Below are 20,420 nucleotides of genomic sequence, written 5' to 3'. Positions count from 1 at the left end.
CTGGTTTTATGGTGGTTTCATGCATAGCAACTTAGGTTCATTCCTGGCTTTCAGACCTTTATCATGTCCTAGAACACTCACTTTGATTGCATCCCATGAGACTTTTATTCATTGATCCTTTTATTGTCATTTCAGGGTTTATTTTTGTTCTTAAGCTAAGTGCTCTGTAAGGGGGCAACTCTTCAAAATAAGCTTTCAGCCAACACTCCCGAACCAGTTGGTTCAAGGTGCTAGGTGTTGAAGCACCCCTAAGGACTTACTTGCTCAAGTCTCTCCCCCATACATACACACCACAGGCACATAGTTTATTTATTTTCTTTTCTTGAGACCTTGGTGTCCAGCACCTCTTTGGGTTACTAAATGTTCTGTATTGAAGGTTACTCTTGATAGTGGACTTTCAGCTGATAATCCCGAGTTAGTTAACCCAAGTTACCAAGTGATAAGGCACCCCTAAGAGCTTATTCATCCAAGTAGATCCCTCACACAGAAGCACCACAGACACATGCCTCAAGATTAAAAACCATTGGTGCCTAGCCTTATTGCTTGTTCTTTTTCTTTTATTCCTCAACTTTGATTGTTCTTTCCTTTTTTCTTATTAGGATCTTCTTATTTAGCTAGTCTCATGGGGTGTGTCTCAAGCATAGTATTCATGACAAATAGTTGTCCTCCCACCTTATGGTTGAACCATCTTAGCTAACTTATGACTATACCATAAACTCATGAACTTACTCCATAGTATGAACTCCTCTCTGGTCTTTTGTAAACACTCATTCTCTTTTTCATTTGATTCAAAAGGGACAAGCATACAAGTAAGCAAAGTAAAGATGCGGTGACATAAAGACTAGCACACAGAGACCTCTTCAACACAAAAACTTAAAAGACAGAATTTAAAAAGGTTCAGACTAACATTTAACTATTAATCAAGATTGCATTTGGACTTCCAGTTTTCAACATTCTAAGTACATGGAATTAAGTGACAATACAACCTTTAGGGGATGGTTTCTAGTTACCCCCTTTTTTTGTCATCATCCTGGTCTTTGTTACCTCACTTTCTTGGGTGAAGGTGCACCATTTCCTCATAAGATTCCTGCAAAGTTATTGGAAATTGCTTGTTCCCAAAGCACTTGATAAATAGTTAGCTTGCATGTATGCTTGTGACTTCTGAACTTAATTTGGTGTGTCAACACCAAACTTAGTTCCTTGCCCAGTACAGAACCTTGCATATATGCAGAGAACCTCATATCTTGTTGTTTAACAAAACAATTATCAACTAAAACCTAACTAAATCTAAGTGGTTTCCATTGATTGATTGGAGCTAGCAATGTGCTTTGGGAATGGAGTGTGATTCCTTTGCTGGAACACCAAACTTAGAATCACACTTTTACTCTTGAATTGTTTTGGTGTGGAACACCAAACTTAGCTCCTCGCAATATAGGGGAAACAACTTGCGATCCTTATTGAAATAAAGATGAAAAGGAAACTACCTGAGGTTGGGTTGCCTCCCAACAGAGCGCTCTTTTATCGTCGCTAGCTCGACGGTTCCTCCTTCATCAGGGAGGTTGATAATGCTTCAAGTCCTCCCCTCTTGCCTTGGACTTATATCCATTGGTTGTATCAATGATCTCTACATGTTCCAAGGAGAGAACTCTGTTGATAGTGAAGACCTTAGGTAACTGAGATGGTACAGTGGGGAGATTAGGGTGATATCTGGGAAGTAAGCTGAGATCACTTTATCCCCTGGAGAGAAGTCTTCCGTAGGGATCTTCTTGTTACTCCACCCCCTTGGTACCTTCTTCTTTGTCCCTTTTGATGTTGCCTTGCTCTTGGTGACTTCTTCTTCTAAGGGAATTTTGTTGTTGTCTTCACATGTCTCTGGTGGTTTAGGTTCCTCCAGCTTTTCCTTGAGTTGTGACAACTGCTTATTTCCTTGTTCATCAACCAAGGGCTTTCCCAAATGGGCTGGTTGTGCTTCAGTGCTTGCTTCCTCTGTCAGCATCTCATTATGATCTTTGCTTGGTTCTTTGTTTTCTTGGTCTACTTCTTGCGAGAGTTTGAAGACATTAAAGCTGAGTCGTTCATCATGGATCCTCAATATTAGCTCCCCTTGCTCCACATCTATGAGTGCTCTGGCTGTAGCTAGGAATGGTCTTCCCAATATGATTGGGTGAGTGTGACTTTCTTCCATGTCCAGGATGACAAAGTCTGTTGGGAGGAAGTATTTCCCAACCTTTAACAATACATTTTCCACCACCCCTATTGCTTATTTTTGAGTTTTGTCAACCAGCCTAATGACTACATCTATGGGCATTATCTCATTGATCTGCAGCTTCTTCACCAAGGAGAAGGGCATTAAGTTGATGCTTGCTCCCAAATCGCAGAGTGCTCTATCAAACATTGTTTCTCCTATGGCACAGGGGACATAAAAACTCCCTGGATCTTTTCTTTTTGTAGGCAACTACGGTTGAATGAGGGCACTGCACTCCTTGTTCATCACTATAGTTTGGCCTCCCTTGAGTGAGCTTTTCCTGGGAAGCAGCTCCTTCATATACTTGATATATGCAGGCATTTGTTGAATAGTCTTGATGAATGGTATGTTGACATGCAGAGATGCGAACAAATCTAGAAACCTTGAGTATATTCTCTTCTCCACAGCACCATTGAGCAGTTGGGGAAAAGGTGCATAGAGTCTCAGCAGCTCCTGTTGTGAGATTTTTGGTTCTTGATGATCTTTTTCCTTCTTCTCTACTGAGGTATCTTCAGGTTGTTCTGACAGCTTGCTTGGCTTGTCCTCAGTCTCCTTATCACTTATAGTGACCATCTTGCAATCTTCCCATCTTACTTTCTTTGTTTCACCTCTCGGATTCTTCTCTGTGTCACTTGGGAATCCATCTGTGGGTTTGGGAATTTGCTCAGAGAGATACCCCACTTGAGATTCCAACCTCTTGATTGTGTCTCCCTGGTTCTTGAAACTGGCTCGCACTTCCTCCTTGAACACCTTGTTGTCTTGAATCTCCTTGCCTATGCCTTCAAGTAGATTCTCAATCCTTGAGAGTCTGTCATCAAATGATTGTAGATCGTGATTAGGCGTGGAAGGATGAGGTAAATTATTTTGGTTTTGATGTGGATGTGGAGATTTGTTGTTATGGGGGTGTTGATATGGTCTATATGTGAAATGTTGGTGGCTTGCATTATTGGGATTTGGGCGTCTTTGATCAAGGCTTTGGTCTTGTTGATTTCTCCACCCAAAGTTTGGGTGATTCCTCCATCCAGGGTTGTAGGTCTTGGAGTATGGATCATGGTTTTGCCTAGGTGAATTCCCAATGTAGTTGGCTTGCTCCTGACTACCCTCTGCTTCTTCATTCACTCCTTTTTGGGTTGTTGATGAAGTGGAGATTGCTGCTACTTGGTTCCTCTCCATCTTCTTGGTGAGGTCAGCCAGCTGCTGGGTAATGAGCTTGTTTTGGGCCAGCAGAGCATCTACATTGTTTAGCTCCATTACTCCTCTTGTGTTCCCTCTTTTGGAGGCATAGAAGTAGTCGTTCTCTGCTACAATTTCAATGACATCTATGGCCTCCTCAATGGTCTTTTTCTTGTTCAAAGATCCTCCGGATGAATGGTCTACTGCCTTCTTTGACTCATAGGAGAGCCCTTCATAGAAAATGTGCAGCTGCACCCATTCATTGAACATATCTGGTGGGCACCTCCTTGTTAGGTCTTTAAACCTCTCCCATGCTTCATACAGAGTCTCACCATCTTGTTGCCTGAAAGTTTGGACCTCAGCTCTCAGCCTATTGATTCGTTGAGGGGGGTAAAGTCTTGCTAAGAATTTGTTCACCACATCTTCCCAAGTTGTCAAGCTCTCCTTTGGGAAAGACTCCAGCCACTTGGCTGCCTTATCCTTGAGTGAGAATGGAAATAAGAGCAGTCTATAGGCGTCAGGATGAACACCATTAGACTTCACTGTGTCACATATTCTCAGGAAGGTGGTTAGATGTTGATTGGGGTCCTCTTGGACACTTCCTCCGAACGAACAGTTGTTCTGAACAAGGGTGATGAGCTGTGGCTTCAGTTCAAAATTGTTGGCATGGATGGTTGGCTTTTGAATGCTACTTCCACATTTTCCTGGGTTTGGATTGATGTAAGAGCCTAAAACTCTTCTATCCTCCCCAACATGATTTGCTCGACCTCCTCCGCCATAGTTGTGAGCCTCTTCCTCACGATGGTTTTCCATGTTTTCTTCCATGTTTGGTTCAAAGTATTCCTCAAAGTGTTCCTCCTCTTCTTCAGCACTGACTACACGTTTTTCTCTTGCCTCCCTTCTTAGTCTAAGGAAGGTTCTCTCAGGTTCAGAATCAAAGGAAGTTGAAGCCCCACTTCTTCTCCCTGTCATACAACCAAAAAGTACAAGTAAAGAGAATAGGTGCAGAAAGTATATCTGTCAGAATTACTGTTAGTGTGAGTGATGCAATATATCAAATAGTTAGTGGGTTAGTGAAATGAATGGTAAATAACAAAGAAAAAGTAAGGGGAAGGGAAGAAAATTAACTAAAACAGAAAGTAAATGACTCAAACAGAAAATTAAATCAAACAAAAATAAAATGCTCAATCTAGTTATCCTCCAATTTAATCATTGTTGATGCACAATCAATCCCCGGCAACGGCACCATAAACTTGATGCACGGAAAACTTGTCTCATAACAAATTTCCTTCGGCAAGTGTACCGAATTTGTCGTCAAGTAAAAACTAACAATAGAGTGAGGTCGAATCCCACAGGGATTGATTGATCAAGCAACTTTAATTAGAGGAATGTTCTAGTTGAGTGAATCAGAATTTGAGTTGAGAATTTGCAGAAAATTAAATGGCAGGAAAGTAAATAACAGAAAAGTAAATGCTAGAAATAAGAGCTGAATGTAGATGACTGAAATTAAATTGCAGAATCTTAAATGGGAATGGGGAAATTGCTCATAAAAGTAAATGACAGAAATTAAAGAGAATGGGTAAGATCAGAAATGGGGGCTTCATTGGGCTCAGGAGATGTTGTATTCTCCGGATCAATTTCATTTTCATCTCTTCCTCAATCAATGCACTCATTGATCTCCTTGGCAATCTTAAGTGATTGAATTACAATTTCTTGTAATTCAATCTCTCAAATCTTGATCAATAGCCAATTCCTTGGTCAATTGCTCATGAGAAGAGATGAAGTATAGTCACTGATTATACCACATGCATTTCCCAAATCAAGTGTTGAGAGGATTATAGTCACATATCCATCCAAAACCAATTTGGTCCAGCATGAGAAAGCATTTCTAGCATGATCTCTCCATTCCTCTTTCAAGGTTCAGAAGAGATCCAAGTATGAATAGCTTCTTTTCCAAGATAACTACCCAATTGGATGAAGATCGAAAGCTTTCAAGTAAAATCAAGAGAAAAGATAGAAGAAGAATAATGAAAACTAGTATTGATCCATCAAATTACAACAGAGCTCCCTAACCCAATGAAAGGGGTTTAGTTGTTCATAGCTCTGGAAAATGAAAACAAAGATGGAGAATACATAATGAAAACTAGAAGTGCAGAGGAAGTAAATACAGAGAGTAGTTCTATTCCCAGAGGCTCCCTATAATTTCCAACTCTCTAAATAATTCAAAGCTACTCCTATATATACTACTCTTCTACTCTTCTAGTTGGCTCTTCAAGTCTTGGGTCTGGGCCTTTGGATCTTGAGTTTGAAGCAGTTATCTTCTTCATTGGGCTTGGCTTTACTTGCAGAGAGAAAGTGTGAAGTGGGCAGAGACTTTAGCTCAGGACGTTAGTGGTGTTAACGTTCAGTGAAAATATGGGTTCGAGAACGTTAGTGACATTCAACTTTTTCACTAACATTCCTCACCCAAGTAAGAGCCACGTTAACCTCAACGTTAGTGGCACAAACGTTGCCACTAACGTTGCCTCTTTGTCCTTTGCGCACGTTATTGGGACTCAACTTTTCCAATAACGTTGAGAATCTTCCCCCTTCCCTTCGTTAGAGTCCACGTTAACTTAGTTAACATGGCTCTTTTAACGTAGGCTTGCCAACCTTCGAGAACGTTAGTGACACTTAACATTGTCACTAACGTTCCAATGTGCCCCTTAGCTCCCACGTTAGAGTCCACGTTAACTAGGTTAACGTGGCTTCTAACGTGGCTGTGCTAGCCATCTCCAACGTTAGTGACAAAGTTGAATGTCACTAACGTTGGCTCATCATCCCTCTCCTCACGTTAGCTTCCACGTTAACTAAGTTAACGTGGGAGTTAACGTGACTCATTGTGGCTTGTGTTGGCTCCTTCCAACGTTAGTGACAATGTTTGGTGTCACTAACGTTGTCGACAACCTTTCTTCTTCACGTTAACTTCCACGTTAACTAGGTTAACGTGGGAGTTAACATGGCTTCTTGGGGATAGTGTGTGTTCATCCCAACGTTAGTGACAATGTTTGGTGTCACTAACATTGTCGACCACCTAGTTTCTTCACGTTAGCTTTCACGTTAACTAGGTTAACGTGGGAGTTAACGTGGCTTCTTGTGACTTGGCCAACGTTAGTGAGAAAGTTGAATGACACTGACGTTGGCGTCCCCCTTTTCTTCTTAACGTTAGAGGCCACGTTAACTAAGTTAACGAGGCAACTAACGTGGCCACTTATGAGCTTAGTCCAACGTTAGTGATAATGTTAAGTGTCACTAACGTTGGCTCCATTTTCTTTCTCCCACGTTAGAGTTCACGTTAGCTTAGTTAACGTGACTCTTAACGTGGGCAATGATGGCTTCGAGAGCGTTATTGGCAATGACTTTTCTCATTAACTTTGCAAGTTACTCCCATTCCACGTTAGTGTTAACGTTAGTGTAACTAACGTGGCTACTAATGTGGTTCTTCTTTGCTTCCTTTGTCCTGAAATCAAGCAATAAAGTGCATCAAAGTTCTAGTCCAAGTCATGGGAAATGCAACATCCAATTTGTCATTAAATTCATGCAAAATCCTCATGAAATCATGTAAAGTGCACAATGTATGCTTGAATCAAGATGTAAATGAATATCTACCCAAAACTAGCTTATTTCCTAAGGAAATGCATGAAACTACCCTAAAAACAGTAAAGAAAATGTCAGTGAAACTGGCCAAAATGCCCTGGCATCACAAACCATCGGTCCATCTCATTTCAACCATGACCCTAGGCCCAAACAATCCAACCATCAACCAACCACCACAGTCCAACAGAGTCCCAGTAGCAAACACAAATAGGAAGATGCAAGCACAAACAAATAGTTATTGCAAGTAGAACAATTAGCAATTAATCACATAGGCAAACCAAGTATAATATGCACACCCAAACAATGTCACATAGATGCATATGATGCATGCCTGTCCCTAGTGGCTGATGATATCATCTGTCGGTTATATAGCCAACCCGACACGTCCTGGTAGCTAACCATGGACAGAAACACCCATCGCGGAGCAAGTAGGTTTGAGCTACAACCCCATTGCTAATACTCGCTCAACCCAGAGCCAGTGGAATAACCACTACTGCGGCTACTACCCAGGCGGGTGTTTAAAAGCTCAACCTGGAGCGAGTGGAATCACCACTACTACCGCTACTACCCAGGCGTCACAGTCTCTAACCTGGAGCAAGTGGGACGAACTACAACCCTTGCTACTACCCAGGTATCTCAAGCATATATTCATTCAGTCCCAGCCATGGATCAACATCCATCTCAGCCATCCAGCTTAAATTTATAATTCATAGTCAGCCATACGGCCCATAACTCATTCGGCAATCAGCCATAAATCAATATCATACACAGCCATTCCGGCTCGCGGTTCAATCCAGAACCAGCCAATATTCATAATCATACACAGCCATTCCGGCCCATAACAAAACAGCACTTCCACCATCCAACATCATCAAATTCATAAAATCGGCATTTAAGCCATAAATCACTTTTTCTCAAATCGTTTCATGTTGAAATCAAGTTTCAACTCTTTTCAACCTTGGCTTTAGAAATCTCGTTTCTCAAATCATCTCAGGCTCATAAGCCAAATTTACTCAAAGTGAGTTCCCTTTTTAAAACAAAGCCACTCTCGGTATTCTCTTTCCAAAACTTCCAAAATCATGGCAAGTTAAGGATTTATTTCAAAGTATTCAAAATCACCCATACAACAATGGGATTTTATAACAAAAGTTTCTCGGCAGAGTCCCAAGTCTTTAGGGAAGATCAACCTATATCAATTCCTTAGAATTCATTGAAACTATTAAAATCATAGATTCTCGGTTCAAGTAAATAAAATTGAATTTATTATGAAACCGACCATACAAAATCACAAGTTCCAACCCGGTCCAAAAACCAACTCATTTGAAAAGGAACCGGTTCATTTGAATCAAACCACTTTCAGGTTTCTTTTTGGAACCCATTTTTCTGACTCTTCCCAAAATACCTCAAACTTAATTACTCAATCAAAAGTCTATATTCCTTTGAAATCACTAAAAGCTCCTTTTTATATTGAAATCAATATTAGAGCATCATTCTTTCCTTCAGTGATTCAAACGGTAAAAATAGTTCATTTCTAAATAAGTCAAACTCAAGGCATAAAGTTCACTAAATAAATTAAGCTTGAAAATATAAATATTCTCTTAACAAATCAAATAATACAACTTCTCAAATCCAATCCTTTTTAAATAACTTTTTAAACAAGACTAGGATTTTGTAGAAATTTCGGCAGCACCTCCCCTAAAACTTGGACTTTTGCCACCTGGTTCGGGTCCCAACTAAACCGTTTCTCATTCCTTTTCAACAGCTCAAAACCAGAAATCAATTCAAAGCAAGCTAAATCCAACAGTCGCCTCAGTGGCATATCTCAAGAAAACCATTTCAAAATCAACTGAATATCAACCGATTTAACTCATTTCCAAAGCTTTAAAGAATCGGTTCAGCAATGAATCATTTATCAAAACCAAATCAATTAAAGCAACCCAGGCTGAATTTCAAGAGTATTCTATCTTTCACATCATCAAAATAATTGACTCAATTCAAACCAATCCTCAACGGATTAAACTCATATTTCAAATCTTTAAAGAATCAACTTCAGACATTACATTTCACAAAGTCGCACAATAATTTAGCCAAACCAACATCCATAGTCATTTGAGTCAATCAAATAATACATAAGGCAGATACAATCACCAAATACACAATATCTCGCACCAGTATCCATATGTAATAATTCCAATACACAAAACATAGTTTTTGGAAAGCGCCCCTACCTCAAAACGTAATTCCATAACCCAAACGCCTCACAGAGTCCTTTCCGCCTCAACCCGAACTGACGGCAACCAAAACCTCAGCTCCCAGCCACTTTCACAATAATCATAGCAACACTAATCGCAACATATAATAATCAGGACTCGATCCCACGTTATCAAAATTCATATTCATTAACCGAACACAACAGAATACTAATGCAAGGCTTTCCGAAATATAAATACTCACTGAACTAGCGAAACAAAGCAGTTGTGATTTTGAACCGGCCCCGGCAACAGCTCCGGCGGTGGCCAGAATCTCTGGTGGACCAACTATAAAAAACCGCGCAATATTAAGACCTTCTCGAAATCCAAAAAGGCAGAAACCTCAAATAAAACCCTTACCGGCAACTTTTCCGGTGACAACAGAAGTAGCTAGAAGCTCCGGCAGTAGAGGCAGTTTCCTCCACTCTCCTCCATGATCAACCACGATGGAGGTGGAAGCTGGCAGAGACGGCGGTGGTTCTGACGGCGGCGCGGCTCCACCACCAGTGACCGAGGAGCATGACAGAAGCGTTTTCCCCATTCAATGGCACTCTCTCCTTCTAACCGAATCGGAGAAAACCTCCAGCGGTGGCGAAGTGGCAGCTTCGAACAGCAAGCCATGGCGATGGAGGACTTCAGTGATGGTGGAAGGACAGCAGAGGACCCGCGACGGTGGAGGCACGGCCGCAGAACAAGGACCCTCCTATCTGCCGATCTCACTCTCCCTCCTACTCGAGCTTCTCTCTTCGGCCTTCCGTGGATGACGAGGACTCAGACTCCGCGGCAAGGAGGACGACGGCGCGAGCTAGTCGGCGACGAGGAGAACAGCGAAAGCCCCCCGCTTGGCCTCTCCCTCACTCCGGCGCTACCCGCTGCGAACCTCCTCTCGTCGTGGAACGGCAGCAACGGCGCGGATGGCAACTCGCAAGCCCAGCGGTGACGACGCGACGGCGGTGGTGAAGCCCGACGCACCGGCGCGGCATCTTCCCTCCTCTCCTCTTCTTCTCCTTCGATTGCTCTTTCTTTCTTTGTTTCTTTGGTTCTTTCAATCAGCTTGCAACTGCTGCTGCTGCATTAGGTATCCTGGGGTGTATCGGGTCAGGGGAACCGGGTAGGGTTTTTAGGGTTAGGGTTATGTGTGTTGAGTTTTAGGATTAGGGAAAAATTTGGTTCAAGGGTAATTTTGTAATTTCAAATAAAAGTAGGAGTAATATAGTAATTGAAACCCACATTAAATCCAACACTAATTGTATATAGAAAATACTATTTGCTCATCAACTTTACAAATTATTTTCAATAAAATGCCCAAATCTAAAAATTATAAATAATATAATTAATTTCTCTATTTTTCAAAATAACAGTTTAATATTTAAAATATTAATTATTTAATCCAAATCATATAGAAATCCTTATTATTTCACAACTACCAACTTTATAAATTTGAATATAGAAAATAATCCAATGATTGTAAAATTGGATAATAATCATAAGTCATCTCAAATTCAATAAATCAAAACTTGCCTTAATTATCTTTAATAAAATGATTTCTGAAATTAAGGCTATAAATAATTATATGATTTGATACTTGATCATAAAAAGACTTGTCAAAGGTTCTGGGTCTTACATCCTACCCACCTTACAAAAATTTTCCTCCTCGAAAATTGATACAAAACGAAAGAAATTTCATAACAGTTCACCCTTGAACACATTTAAGGAAGAAGCAAAAATATCTCAAAATATGAACATATATATGGTTTTTCAAATACTTGGGTGGTCGTATGCATAACGATACAAAGGTAGGAGTGTGATTGCAAAGCAAACGTTACAAGATAGGCTCAATGCACAAGGTCATATAATCTCAAAGCTTTACAAAAACTTGAGGTGCCAAAATAGGGTGCAAATCAAGATAGGCGTTCACAAAGCAAAGATGACATGGTTCAAACATGTGATAGTAAAGCAAGGCATCGAAGGCTATAAAACATAATGGGGTTAAAACGACATGCTTAACATCCGCACACTAATCTCATATCAACCTCAAGGTTTCAACTTTCCAACTCCATCAAGCACTTTACAATCTCCATATTCAATCACAAGCCTGACAACCGCAAACCCGTTCACAAGGAACAAGACACCACAACTCATAACGTTGTACACCTACCGCTTCAACTTCCGTATACACATATCACGTCTTAAAGAACTAACGCATCGCGTTACGTATATGTCTACAAGTCGTACGTGATATCAAAATAATTCTAGAGTCTACTCAGAAGGATACAAGATTTAGAAAGGAGAGTCAAATGTCAAAGATAGCAATAATAGATTTGAGAGAATATATCCAATCCCAGATAACCAAGGATACTCAAGCAATGAAGTTTGCTAGACACAATTCAATTGACAACTTCAAAGATAACCCTTGGATCAAAGAAATTCAATAGGACCAATAAGCAGAAAAATCAGCGCATTAGTTTGAAACAATTTCAAGATGAGTCGACGAAGTATGAGACTTACAAAAAAGAATATCTCAAACCCAAGACAAAACTCACAGAACTTAAGAGCATGATTAAAATTACTTCCAAATACATTGTTCATAAGAGAATCGAAAACTTGCGAAAAATCACTTCGCAATTTAGAAGAAAGCTCAATAGCAAACATTCCTCAAGAGGGCAACAAAAGCAATAACGTGGCTTTGCTCTAATTCAACTTCATGTTGAAGTAGATTATGCAGAGTTTTAAAAACAAGATGCTCCCAAGTTTGGCTAAAGGCTAAAATATTCCCTCAAATATTTCAGAAAGATAATTAGGTGCACAACTTAACCAAAAGCAATCATAAAACTCGGAAGAGAAATCAAATGCTTGTTCAAAAATCTCCAAAGTCCATATTCAAACAAGCGTGTATAAAATCATAGCGAGGTCGAAAGAGAAAGTTAAGCTCTATTTAGGAAAGAAAATCCAAGGTAAAAGTTTGCTATAAATTGGTAAAGGAATTAAGTGTTGCATTACAAACAAACCGGTTTTCAATAAATAAGGAAGCTTTTCAAACCTCATTTAAAATAGCGCATGCCGACCTTAAAACAATTTTGCCAAAAATTGAACAATGGTCTAAATTATAACCAAGTAAATGAAAAATAAGTTCAATTTAGAACTTATTCAAAGAGAATTCAATCTGCTTTATAAAATTCAAAACAAGTCTCCAAAAGTATACTTGAAATCACCATCTCGCAATAATATTCAAGAAAATTAGGATGTACTTGAAAAGGAGTCAAGCCATATAAGAAAAGATCTTAAGTCAAAGTATTTTAAACAAGATCCACTAGGCACGCGACATCAAACAAGCTTTCAATTGATCCAAAAGAAAAAGTCATAGGAAAAGACAACTCAATCATTAGTAATTTCTCAAGGATAAATCTTTGACTAAAAACTCTTGTAGGGATAATGAGAGATTAAACGATGCACTATTTTGAAACGAATCAAACTGACTCACATAAAAATGGGATTCACAAGAGAGGACAAACCAAGATCAATGGTAATGTTCACAAGATGTAAAAGATTAGTTAAAAACAAGGTCAAGCATGACATTCATGGAGATGGAAGGCTTAAAAGAGACTCTAGTCCGCTCATAAGAAGAAAGCCATGAGTCCAACATTTTTAAAAGAATCACAATAGCATCAACAATGTAGTATGCTGAACCGAACTCAAGTTAAAAATAATTTAGGTAAAGTTTATCAACAAAAATCAACCGAAATAAAAGCGAAGAATCCCTTCTTCCCAAAATTTCGAAAAATGCCCAAATGCATAATCAGATAAAGGCGTGCATTGGAACTATAGTAAAATTACTAGAAAGTCATTTTGTATTTAAAGTAAATGCAGTTTCGCAAACCAGTAAAAGCATGGGCGAGGTATGAGAAATAAATAGTTGTTAAACTGTGTAAGAAATCTTCAAAGTTTCACATATCGATAAGTATATATCTATTCAACAGCAATTTCCATAAAAATCTCAAAATCGGCTGTAATTGCTGTCAATTAAGAGAAAGACTGAATCAACAATTTCTCTAAGAATGTACACGGAACAAGGACTTAAAGAGTACAGCGCATCAAGACAGTCCAAAAGTATATCAAAGAATACGTGAATCAAGAAGAACTCAAACAGAGAAAGATAGATTTAACAAGGACTGCAATCAAGCATATGCAATTAAGATCAAACAAGAATGCATATGAATAGAGGAATATAGTTGAAAAATCAAACTACTCCTCAAAAGGAACAGCAATCAAGAACTTCAAGTTAGGACATGAAAGAACAGGTCGACTCGAATGAAATTCAAGACACACAACTGAATAGCCTCGAGAAATAGTTTCTAGCGTTCTCAAAACCCGCAATTCGCTTTACTCAAAACTTGTATATCATCTATGATAACCCATTAGCGCTTTCATATACAAAATTCACTAGTATTAAGCCAGCCAAACTTAATACCAAGAATTTTTGCAATGCAAGACTAACAGCGTTAATCAATAGACCGTCATGTGCATCAAGCTCTAATTCTCGTCATTCGATAAGACCTAATACATGACAAACGCTCAGAGTATGCAATTGAAGCATAGTCGGTCCATTCCTCAGGCTCTACAGGAAGGACTGCTCTGATACCATAATGTAACACCCTAACTACCAAAGCTCACGCTTCCGGCTGCGCGACTCTGATAACTCGGATATTACGACGACACTTATACTAATTAATACTAAAATATGATCCTGTTTAAAACTTTAAATCGCAATACTGCTCCCAAAAATACTTTCGCTCGATAACGTACATCCATAAATACCATACAACTTACAACAACTCATAAAGAGTACATCCATATATATATATATATATATATATAATACTGCTCCCAAAAATACTTTCGCTCGATAACGTACATCCATAAATACCATACAACTTACAACAACTCATAAAGAGTACATCCATATATATATATATATATATATATATATATATATATATATATATATATATATATATATATAATATTACAAGCAATAATCAATACAATTCCTATCCCTCTTACAGATTATATCAAGATAAAGGCGAGGGTATAATAAATCATAACTAAAACAATACAGAGTATCACAACAACAATTAAATAAGCTCTTCGTAACTTCTGCGCCCATATCCTGAAAGGGGAAAAATGTAGGGGGGTGAGAACATCATCCTCGAAAGGGTTCTCAGTAGAGGGTTTTTGAGAATTACTGTAATAGGATACATAAAGATAACCGCACCAGTGATTAATAACCGTCTCATGCCTCTTTTCAAAAACAACGGTTTACAATGAAAGTAAAGTTGGAAATCTTTTCTGAAAGAGGAACCGTTCAATTCTCAAAAACTCAAAAGCCTTTCAAAAGATTTATCTATGGTGAACCAAAATAGCCTCTCATATTTTTATCAAACCAGAAACACACAACACCGAAACCAACTGATGCACGGAAAACTTGTCTCATAACAAAGTTCCTTCGGCAAGTGTACCGAATTTGTCGTCAAGTAAAAACTCACAATAGAGTGAGGTCAAATCCCACAGGGATTGATTGATCAATCAACTTTAATTAGAGGAATGTTCTAGTTGAGCGAATCAGAATTTGAGTTGAGAATTTGCAGAAAATTAAATGGCAGGAAAGTAAATAACAGAAAAGTAAATGCTAGAAATAAGAGCTGAATGTAGATGACTGAAATTAAATTGCAGAATCTTAAATGGGAATGGGAAAATTGCTCATAAAAGTAAATGACAGAAATTAAAGAGAATGGGTAAGATCAGAAATAGGGGGTTCATTGGGCTCAAGAGATGTTGCATTCTCCGGATCAATTTCATTTTCATCTCTTCCTCAATCAATGCACTCATTAATCTCCTTGGCAATCTTAAGTGATCGAATTACAATTACTTGTAATTTAATCTCTCAAATCTTGATCAATAGCCAATTCCTTGGTCAATTGCTCATGAGAAGAGATGAAGTATGGTCACTGATTATACCACATGCATTTCCCACATCAAGTGTTGAGAGGATTATAGTCACATATCCATCCAAACCCAATTTGGTCCAGCATGAGAAAGCATTTCTAGCATGATCTCTTCATTCCTCTTTCAAGTTTCAGAAGAGATCCAAGTATGAATAGCTTCTTTTCCAAGATAACTACCCAATTGGATGAAGATCGAAAGCTTTCAAGTAAAATCAAGAGAAAAGATAGAAGAAGAATAATGAAAACTAGTATTGATCCATCAAATTACAACAGAGCTCCCTAACCCAATGAAAGGGGTTTAGTTGTTCATAGCTCTAGAAAATGGAAACAAAGATGGAAAATACATAATGAAAACTAGAAGTGCAGAGGAAGTAAATACAGAGAGTAGTTCTATGCCCAGAGGTTCCCTATAATTTTCAACTCTCTAAATAATTCAAAGCTACTCCTATATATACTACTCTTCTACTCTTCTAGTTGGCTCTTCAAGTCTTGGGTTTGGGCCTTTGGATCTTGAGTTTGAAGCAGTTATCTTCTTCATTGGGCTTGGCTTTACTTGCAGAGAGAAAGTGTGAAGTGGGCAGTGACTTTAGCTCAGGACGTTAGTGGTGTTAACGTTCAGTGAAAATATGGGTTCGAGAACGTTAGTGACATTCAACTTTTTCACTAACGTTCCTCACCTAAGTAAGAGCCACATTAACCTCAACGTTAGTGGCACAAACGTTGCCACTAACGTTGCCTCTTTGTCCTTCGCGCACGTTATTGGGACTCAACTTTCCCAATAACGTTGAGAATCCTCCCCCTTCCCTTCGTTAGAGTCCACGTTAACTTAGTTAACATGGCTTTTTTAACGTAGGCTTGCCAACCTTCGAGAACGTTAGTGACACTTAACATTGTCACTAACGTTCCAATGTGCCCCTTAGCTCCCACGTTAGAGTCCACGTTAACTAGGTTAACGTGGCTTCTAACGTGGCTGTGCTAGCCATCTCCAACGTTAGTGACAAAGTTGAATGTCACTAACGTTGGCTCATCATCCCTCTCCTCACGTTAGCTTCCACGTTAACTAAGTTAACGTGGTAGTTAACGTGGCTCATTGTGGCTTGTGTTGGCTCCTTCCAACGTTAGTGACAATGTTTGGTGTCACTAACGTTGTCGACAACCTTTCATGACAGATAGTTGTCCTCCCACCTTATGGTTGAACCATCTTAGCTAACTTATGACTATACCATAAACTCATGAACTTACTCCATAGTATGAACTCCTCTCTGGTATTTTGTAAACACTCATTCTCTTTTTCATTTGATTCAAAAGGGACAAGCATACAAGTAAGCAAAGTAAAGATGCGGTGACATAAAAACTAGCACACAGAGACCTCTTCAACACAAAAACTTAAAAGACAGAATTTAAAAAGGTTCAGACTAACATTTAACTATTAATCAAGATTGCATTTGGACTTCCAGTTTTCAACATTCTAAGTACATGGAATTAAGTGACAATACAACCTTTAGGGGATGGTTTCTAGTTACCCCCTTTTTTTGTCATCATCCTGGTCTTTGTTACCTCACTTTCTTGGGTGAAGGTGAACCATTTCCTCATAAGATTCCTGCAAAGTTATTGGAAGTTGCTTGTTCCCAAAGCACTTGATAAATAGTTAGCTTGCATGTATGCTTGTGACTTCTGAACTTAATTTGGTGTGTCAACACCAAACTTAGTTCCTTGCCCAGTACAGAACCTTGCATATATGCAGAGAACCTCATATCTTGTTGTTTAACAAAACAATTATCAACTAAAACCTAACTAAATCTAAGTGGTTTCCATTGATTGATTGGAGCTAGCAATGTGCTTTGGGAATGGAGTGTGATTCCTTTGCTGGAACACCAAACTTAGAATCACACTTTTACTCTTGAATTGTTTTGGTGTGGAACACCAAACTTAGCTCCTCGCAATACAGGGGAAACAACTTGCGATCCTTATTGAAATAAAGATGAAAAGGAAACTACCTGAGGTTGGGTTGCCTCCCAACAGAGCGCTCTTTTATCGTCGCTAGCTCGACGGTTCCTCCTTCATTAGGGAGGTTGATAATGCTTCAAGTCCTCCCCTCTTGCCTTGGACTTATATCCATTGGTTGTATCAATGATCTCTACATGTTCCAAGGAGAGAACTCTGTTGATAGTGAAGACCTTAGGTAACTGAGATGGTACAGTGGGGAGATTAGGGTGATATCTGGGAAGTAAGCTGAGATCACTTTATCCCCTGGAGAGAAGTCTTCCGTAGGGATCTTCTTGTTACTCCACCCCCTTGGTACCTTCTTCTTTGTCCCTTTTGATGTTGCCTTGCTCTTGGTGACTTCTTCTTCTAAGGGAATTTTGTTGTTGTCTTCACATGTCTCTGGTGGTTTAGGTTCCTCCAGCTTTTCCTTGAGTTGTGACAACTGCTTATTTCCTTGTTCATCAACCAAGGGCTTTCCCAAATGGGCTGGTTGTGCTTCAGTGCTTGCTTCCTCTGTCAGCATCTCATTATGATCTTTGCTTGGTTCTTTGTTTTCTTGGTCTACTTCTTGCGAGAGTTTGAAGACATTAAAGATGAGTCGTTCATCATGGATCCTCAATATTAGCTCCCCTTGCTCCACATCTATGAGTGCTCTGGCTGTAGCTAGGAATGGTCTTCCCAATATGATTGGGTGAGTGTGACTTTCTTCCATGTCCAGGATGACAAAGTCTGTTGGGAGGAAGTATTTTCCAACCTTTAACAATACATTTTCCACCACCCCTATTGCTTATTTTTGAGTTTTGTCAGCCAGCCTAATGACTACATCTATGGGCATTATCTCATTGATCTGCAGCCTCTTCACCAGGGAGAAGGGCATTAAGTTGATGCTTGCTCCCAAATCGCAGAGTGCTCTATCAAACATTGTTTCTCCTATGGCACAGGGGACATAAAAACTCCCTGGATCTTTTCTTTTTGTAGGCAACTGCGGTTGAATGAGGGCACTGCACTCCTTGTTCATCACTATAGTTTGGCCTCCCTTGAGTGAGCTTTTCCTGGGAAGCAGCTCCTTCATATACTTGATGTATGCAGGCATTTGTTGAATAGTCTTGATGAATGGTATGTTGACATGCAGAGATGCAAACAAATCTAGAAACCTTGAGTATATTCTCTTCTCCACAGTACCATTGAGCTGTTGAGGAAAAGGTGCATAGAGTCTCAGCAGCTCCTGTTGTGAGATTTCTGGTTCTTGATGATCTTTTTCCTTCTTCTCTACTAAGGTATCTTCAGGTTGTTCTGACAGCTTGCTTGGCTTGTCCTCAGTCTCCTTATCACTTATAGTGACCATCTTGCAATCTTCCCATCTTACTTTCTTTGTTTCACCTCTCGGATTCTTCTCTGTGTCACTTGGGAATCCATCTGTGGGTTTGGGAATTTGCTCAGAGAGATACCCCACTTGAGATTCCAACCTCTTGATTGTGTCTCCCTGGTTCTTGAAACTGGCTCGCACTTCCTCCTTGAACACCTTGTTGTCTTGAATCTCCTTGCCTATGCCTTCAAGTAGATTCTCAACCTTGAGAGTCTGTCATCAAATGATTGTAGATCGTGATTAGGCGTGGAAGGATGAGGTAAATTATTTTGGTTTTGATGAGGATGTGGAGAGTTGTTGTTATGGGGGTGTTGATATGGTCTAGATGTGAAATATTGGTGGCTTGCATTGTTGGGATTTGGGCGTCTTTGATCAAGGCTTTGGTCTTGTTGATTTCTCCACCCAAAGTTTGGGTGATTCCTCCATCCAGGGTTGTAGGTCTTGGAGTATGGATCATGGTTTTGCCTAGGTGAATTCCCAATGTAGTTGGCTTGCTCCTGACTACATTCAAAGTGAGTTGTTCATCATGTATTCTCAATATCAACTCTCCTTGCTCAACATCTATGAGTGCTCTGGCTATGGCCAAGAATGGTCTTCCCAGAATGATTGCATGAAGATAGCTTTCTTCCATCTCAAGAACAACAAAGTCTATAGGGAGGAAGTATTTCCCTACTTTCACCAGCACATTTTCAACTACTCCTAGTGCTTGTTTCTGAGTTTTGTCAGCCAGTTGAAGGATTACATTTGTGGATTTTAACTCATTGATTTGCAGCTTCCTCATGAGAGACAGAGGCATTAGATTTATGCTTGCTCTAAGATCACAAAATCCTCTATCAATCATGGTATCCCCTATAGCACAAGGGATGTGAAAACTCCCTGGATCCTTCTTCTTTGTAGGCAAGTCCTTCTGAATGAGAGCACTGCTCTCTTTAGTCATCACTACTGTTTTCCCACCCTTCAAGGTACCCTTCTTGGTTAGCAACTCCTTCATGCATTTAATATATGAAGGCATCTGTTGGAGGGCTTCAACGAAAGGAATGTTGATATGAAGAGACTTAAATATATCTAGGAACCTAGAATACGTCTTCTCTTTCTCACCACCCTTGAGTCTTTGAGGGAATGATGCTTTTGGCACATATGGCTTCAAGGTTTCCTTCTCCATTGGATCCTTCTCTTGTGCAGGGCTAATGCTTTGTTCTATCTCTTCCAACTTTTCCTTTAGAACCCCTTGGTTGTGTTCTGTTGGCCTGGTGATTTCTTCCTCCAAGGTTTCTTCATTTCTTAGAGTAATTACCTTACATTCTTCCCATCTTACCTTCTTGGTTTCTCCTCTTGGATTCTTCTCAGTGTCACTTGGAAAACTGTCAGTGGATTTAGGAATTTGTTGAGAAAGGAATCCTACTTGGGATCCAAGCTACTTGATGGCATCTCCATGGTTCTTCATGTTAGACCTTACTTCCTTTTTGAATGCTCTGTTGTCTTGAAACTCCTTGAAGAAGTTTTTAAATAAGGCTTCAATCTGGGAGATTCTATTGATGTGCGGAAAACGATCCGACACAAAACTCACCGGCAAGTGCACCGGGTCGCATCAAGTAATAATAACTCACGGGAGTGAGGTCGATCCCACAGGGATTGAAGGATTGAGCAATTTTAGTTTAGTGGTTGATTTAGTCAAGCGAATCAAGACTTGGTTGAGAGATTTGTGATTTGCAGAATTTAAATTGCATAGAAAGTAAAGGAAATGGGTAAATTGCATGAAATTA

General features: G+C 39.5%; 1 non-coding gene across 1 annotated transcript; it reads left to right on the top strand.

The window, feature by feature from the left end:
- The first annotated feature begins 3,683 nt into the window (after positions 1–3,683).
- On the top strand, positions 3,684–3,790 carry LOC112773776 (small nucleolar RNA R71). Its single transcript, XR_003188307.1, has one exon. It is a non-coding gene; the product is annotated as a small nucleolar RNA R71 (small nucleolar RNA).
- The last annotated feature ends 16,630 nt before the right edge of the window (positions 3,791–20,420 follow it).

Source organism: Arachis hypogaea, chromosome 18 (genome assembly GCF_003086295.3).
Source record: "Arachis hypogaea cultivar Tifrunner chromosome 18, arahy.Tifrunner.gnm2.J5K5, whole genome shotgun sequence".
Classification (NCBI taxonomy): domain Eukaryota; kingdom Viridiplantae; phylum Streptophyta; class Magnoliopsida; order Fabales; family Fabaceae; genus Arachis; species Arachis hypogaea.
This window is presented reverse-complemented; position numbering and strand designations above follow the sequence as displayed.